At 27.4% G+C, this 6,600-nt stretch overlaps 1 long non-coding RNA gene across 1 annotated transcript in view; it reads right to left on the reverse strand.

The window, feature by feature from the left end:
- Positions 1–6,139, reverse strand: part of LOC112210118 (uncharacterized) — a 415,980-nt gene extending 409,841 nt beyond the window's left edge. Inside the window, exon 1 of the long non-coding RNA XR_010844114.1 lies at positions 6,074–6,139. This is a non-coding gene — a long non-coding RNA (uncharacterized lncRNA). The remainder of the gene's footprint in view (positions 1–6,073) is intronic.
- Between the last annotated feature and the right edge of the window lie 461 nt (positions 6,140–6,600).

Consider the following 6,600-nt stretch of genomic DNA (forward strand, 5'->3'; position numbering starts at 1 on the left):
AAGATTTTAAATTATTTTTAATTGTTAATTGGATAATTCTGCAATTGCTATTGTCAAAAGAATAATCCAGCAATCAGATAAATAATTGCGATGCGGTGATGAAACAGATCCTTATGGAATTAGGGAATCTAATTTATCAAGAGCAGCTGTTATTGGCACAACCATCACGATTAAATTGACGTCGAGGAAGAAACCAGAGCCTTAAACGTCCAGATGAACTAGCGAGAAAATATAATTGGGTTGTTTTAAGGTTCTCTTTTAATAAATCCGATAAACTAAACTTAATATCTGATTTGTAAATACACCATAAAATGGATTGACATTAACATTTAAGGACAACCTAAAATCGAACAGGGATTTAGGCAATATGAATAAAATATTTACTTATGTTTTATAATAAAAAGGAATAATGTTTTTTTGTTTTATTTAAGTCATGCGATAATTATTTTCTTGTTGCAATAAAATGGAATCATTAATATGGATATAAAAAATTTAGCGCTACTACGTTTGAAGGGTTAGAGGTTCAGTACTTTGTAAAAAAGTGCTGTTTTTTTAACAATGAATATGCAAGAAAGTGATTTGTTCAGTAATTAATAACTGGATAATTAGTTAATTAACAATTAATTCTTTCTTTGTTGAGTAACATATTAACATAAGTAGTTGAAAATATATCTGTGTGTGTTAAAATATATTTATGAAGGCTCATAAATAAATTAATTGTAATTTTTCAGTAGAACGAATTGTGAATGACTGCGAAAAATTATACGTTTTTCCTTCAATTTTCTAATAACAGGAGGATATAAGTCAGACGATGTTAAGATGTAAGGATTTACCAAAAAGGAGCTATATGGCATGTCACTTCTCCCTCTGTTTAGTCTGAAAGGTTAATTTATCATTTCGTAGGACCATCACAGAAATAAAAATCGGACTCTCAAGCCGGATTCGAACTGGCACCACTGCAGTCACGAGGCAGTTGTTTAATTTCATAAGCTACTAACGGCCCAATTCTAGATGCTTCTATTGTGTAAGTATATTCCTTTGGTTTTTATTAGTTATGTACTATTTGCATATTAGAAAGATGATCCTGTTCAAGTCATCTCCTTCTTCCTCAACTGTTGGACTAGAAACATTGCTTATTTTCAAATTAGTTACCAATATTTCTGATCCAAGATATTTTATGGCTTGTAGTAGAAAATATTCCTAGATTTTATTACAATGAATTTTATTGTTTTAAGAAAGATTATTTTCTTAATACATTATTACTTGCAAAATTATTTCGCCTCTATTTTTTATTAATTTTCGCTCAATCACATCATTGTATAATTTATATTTATAATAATCATATTTATAATTATATTACGTTTATAATTAGTCTTTAATTTACATTGAGACGTTCTGCTTACAACATTCGCCCTTTTACTAAACCATGGTTATGAGTGAGAAGAAAATATAAAGAAGTAATCATTAACTTTTTATAATATTTAGAAATAATTTTTTTATTAGCTAATTTCTTTAGGTTTTATCATAAGTTAGAGCATTTTAACCCTTTATACTAAAAATCTTTCTATATCACAGTATTGAATACATTAATGTTTCATTTCAATACATTTATATTTTAGTATATTAATTAATTAGCCAAACTTCTTTAAAAATTAAAAATAAGCAGGGTGATCTTAAGGAAAACCACCTTCTTGCACTACCGCTGGTATAGAAACAGACAACCTTTGGTCTACTTCCTAAAAAATTATGAAATGAATCTAAGACCCTTCGTGGGTTGTAATGGTACTGGTATTTATTTTTTTTTTTTTTGTATGTAGGTATTTGTATTTTGTCAATTCAGGGATTATAGTAATATCCACTGCCTATCCTTATGTCAGTAATGAGGATTTAAAAAAATACTCACCATTTTAATTTAACATAGTTAATACTGGGTAGATGTCACTATATGATATGGATAAAGAAAAATTTGGGTGAGCGGGAGTAAAAGAATCGGAAGATGGAATAGCAGCTGTTGTAACTAGCTCGAATAAATTACACAGTGCAAGTTCTTCACAGAATAACAGCTTCTCTGCATTTGCATTTTTTTTTTTTAAGTTTCGTGTGGGTATTGATTTTTCTGAATCTTATCATAACTTCCAACAAGTACCCAATTCAGTTTCCGATTTTATCAGACTATATACGAATAATTGTTAAAGGTGTAACAAATAAGTTCAAACATAAAATGGAAATTCAGTCAAGAATATAAATTTGATGAATTTTATAGATTACAAATAAAGACGAAGTTCATAATGATCGCTACTTATTAAAAACAATAAAAAATAAAGGATTTTTAAGATGAATGAACCTCTTTGGGTATAAAAATAAAGAATCACTGGAAAGGAAAGCATAAAATAAAGCACTTGTGTCAATAAAGACACATTCGTGCCTCTCTGCCGTTCGTAGGACTACAAAATATAGGGGAAAGTTATAAAAAACGAAATGAAGATTCATGTCATTGGAAACACCTTAAAAATAAACGTTATAAACTTTTTATATTTTATATTTGATTTCTAGATCATTTTGAAGATTATGTAAGTGTAAAATGACACTCAGCCTCGTTAGTATTTCTGAGAAGCTGCAAGCAATAATATTTATATCGTTATGGAACTTCTTAAGAATCAGATGTCGTAAACGAGCTTTAATGTTTATACTCAAACTGAGAACGCCAGCCCAACAATAATATTAAGACATCCACCCACATACATTCACATAAGACCTGCAGGGGTTGTTATTCCCGTTTTTGCTGTTTTTATTCAATCCTATTTCTTGAAAAGCTTGTTTTTTTTGTTGTTGTTTTTTTAAACTTAATTACATTACTTAACCCATTAATAATTATTATATGTAGACATGAAAATTGTATTAAATACATATATGGCGAAATGTAGTCAAAATAATGAGATGATAGATGACCATAGATAATCTATATGAGGAAGATGGTTGGGGGTGTACACAAAGAAGTTGAAAGAACTTATTTAATAATGCCAAGGTTTCGGCCAGAGTATTTAGCCTCCATCAGGGCTACTAGTTGAAGATCGGAAATCTAAGTGAAATCTAGTAGCCCTGATGAAGGCTAGAAACTCAGGCCGAAACTTTGGCACTATTAAATAAGTTCTTTCAACTTATTTGTGTTACTTACTGACCGCACCCTCAGTCATCTTCTCAGAAATGTATTATAGTTTTTATTTTGTATCACCTTGGAGAGCTCAGTAAAATCTTTAGCATTTTTATTAAATTAGGTATTATTTTTATTACTCCTATTTATTATCATCTTTATTTCTTATATACCATTAACGTCCAGGGTCTTCCGCCACCTTCAAAATCAACAATTAGAAATGAGCTTACCGTTTTATAAAATAAGCACGTTTGTTAAAGCTTATTAAATAACAATTGTTATTGCATTTTAAATATATAACAAGCTTTTTTTAGCTCATAATTAGTTGCACAGTAAATTTATATAAATAACTTTATAAACTAATACATTATACAACATTATAAATGAGATACCTATTTAAAAAAAAAAAATCACTTTGTGACACAATGTATATATCAGAACTTGATAAAAAAAACTGAAAAATAGGTTAAATTAACATGAAAATAATGGTAAAAAAAAATTTACAGTTTTGAATATAAAAAAAAACATTAAATATAAAGTATGTAGATATAATAAAAAAGTATATTGTTTAAATAAACAAATTTTATCCAATTTTAGTCTAGTTAAAAAAAACAATTTCTATTTCTTTATAAGGCCGACGTTTCGGCCAATTCGGCCATTCTCAAGGAAAATCTTAATACAATTTTAGAACTACATCACTTTCTAAAAATTTTATGCAGGCTATTCTGCCCATGCCACTAATTTCAGTCCACAATTACCCTATTTCTCAATTCTTCGTATTAAATAAAAAATTAAAACTTTCAATTACAATCAATATTCACTATTATAGTTTATCAATTTGTGATTAGTTAGGTTAAAGTTTAATAAAAATAACACAAAGTTTTAGAAACTTTAAAATTCAATAGTATGGATTATATTGTTTAAATTAATATTTAATATATCATTTCAAGAAAAAACATTATAACCCTTTAAAAAAATAACAGAAATTAAATTTTTAATTCATTAGTTTAAAAAATAACAATAAATAATTATACTGACCTTAAGAAAAAAATTGTTAAACGTAACTTTAAAAGTCGCAGAATATTTTATCTTATTAAAAAAAAATAATAATAATCCACATATATGTAATATTTCACTGATGAAGATTTTATAAAGACATTGAATCTTGCTGAGAGAAACTTTTTGAGTAGATATTTATGAAGTAATGACAAAACTCACCCAAAACATAGATTTTTTTTTTTATTCCTCGATGGAACGATAAAAAAAAAATGCGAGAATTCACAATTCAAAAACTTTATATAAGGTAAACACAATGTAAATATATAATATTTAATAAGTATATGCTATATACCCTTTAATTTAACCCATATCAGTCAAGGGTCTATAAGAACTAAAGATAACAACAATTATCTTAGTAATCACACAAAGACCTATAAGACAAAAAATGTAAGAAATAAGTGAGATTTCGAGAAAGTTTTTTGACCAACATAACTTCCCTAATTATGAAAATTGAATGATAAAAAAATGATTAACTAATATGTAGCGGAGTATGACAATCAGAATCGTTAGAAATTAGAGACTTCTTGTTACAATAATTAGAAAAATAATCGAGAAATAATAGTAGCGATATTTAGAAAAGAGATTTAAGTTTCCCTTTGAAACAAATTAAACAACTTTAATAAATAAAGAAAAGTACACACAATTTAAGGTTCATTGAACAAACAATACTTTCTTCCTTCATCCGTTCGTTAACCAATCACAATATTGACATTGGGGTAGTTAAATGTTAACACAGAATAAAAATAAAACTTTTTTTTTTTAGTTTGTTGAAAATCTGAGCTCTGTTTTAACTAATTGAGTTCATATTAGCGCAAATAAATAAAATGAAGGAAGAAATTATAACTTGTGGTATGATTTTATTAAATAAAAATATGCAAAATTATTTTAGCAAAAAATTAAACAAATTTCAACTGAATTCATTGTAAATATTAATTATCAACCATAATAAGAGGCAAAATGTTATTCAATTACCAATTATATGCAATCATTTTTAATTCAGAAATGTTTCTTTTCTGTTAATTATTTAATACACTTTTTAATATCTTTACATATGTTACTAGAAAAAAATTAGGGAAATAAAACCTTAGAAACAAACAAATATTCTAGCATAATAATGTTATATGTTTTGTTTTTTAATAATATCTATACACAGCTTTTTTATTTAATGAATATGTATCGTAGCTTAAGAATTTTTTTTCCATCACAGGATTCTGTAGCGCCTAATCAAAAACAAGTATTTCAGAAACGTCAACAACAAAAGTTGGAAATTATGAGTTTAATATTGGCAGAATAATCAAATATGTACATAAATTCATTAAAAATTTAAATTCTATGTAGCAACAGTTTTAATAATCAAATCAATCATTATTCTTATGAATTCCAAGAAAAAAAAATTGAAAAATCAAAATTAAGATGAAAGTTAGTAATGTACATTATAAACGTTCCATTAATAAATTACCAAGATTCAAATTAAAATTGAATGAGCTTGACTATTCCATGTTAAGCTCTTCTTAAATATATTCGAGTTCTAAAAAAATACGTACCAATAGATAAACATGATTAAAAAAATGAAAAAAATGTTCGAATGATATATTCATACTATATCACAATTTTTGTCAATTCTTAGGAGGAACCAAAAAATACTTTTTTTTTATCAGTATCAGAAATGGATGTTTTAAACATGGAATCAAAAAATAAAATGATATAAATTGAAAAATTATTTATTTCAATAATGTGAATTTTATATTTTTTTTAACACACAATCTATTGTCGGTTTATCAAACTTTTTTTAGTTATAATCATTGTTAACTATTTTACTTGATAATTTAATAAAAATCATAAATTTCGACTATTAAATATTACCGGTGAGAAGACGTATCCTCGAATGAAGACAGAACGACACTAACTGACCGATGTGGGAGTAGGGACTGGCATTGAGGAAGGCTGGGCGGGGAAGGTTCCCAGTGGTGGCGAACTTATCCGAATACAGCCGAGCATAGCCGAAGTGTTAAAGTAGTTACCCTATCCCTTCTTCCCAAGAGCTCTTTGACAGCTTTCGGGAAACTCCTCGGGTATCCTAGATAGCTTAGGGTACTCGAGATCATCCACAGCAACTAAGCCTGTACTGATTTTCAACTTCCATGGAGAATCGAAAAGATTAGAAACAATTTGAATACGTGGTTCGATATACTCATTAAACATTGTAGATGATGCCAACCGAAAATGTGATTCCAAAAATTACACAACTGTACATATATTAATTTGAATCAGTGGCTCAAAATCTTCACGTATTAAACAAGAAAACCTAACGACTACGCAGGTCTCTTCTTCAAGGGTGTAAGGGTTCTACGAGGATCAAATATTTAAAGTCAAAGATTACTTTAAAAACG

The sequence above is a fragment of the Halyomorpha halys genome, unplaced genomic scaffold (genome assembly GCF_000696795.3).
Source record: "Halyomorpha halys isolate HHAL.00 unplaced genomic scaffold, Hhal_1.1 Scaffold100.1, whole genome shotgun sequence".
Lineage (NCBI taxonomy): Eukaryota > Metazoa > Arthropoda > Insecta > Hemiptera > Pentatomidae > Halyomorpha > Halyomorpha halys.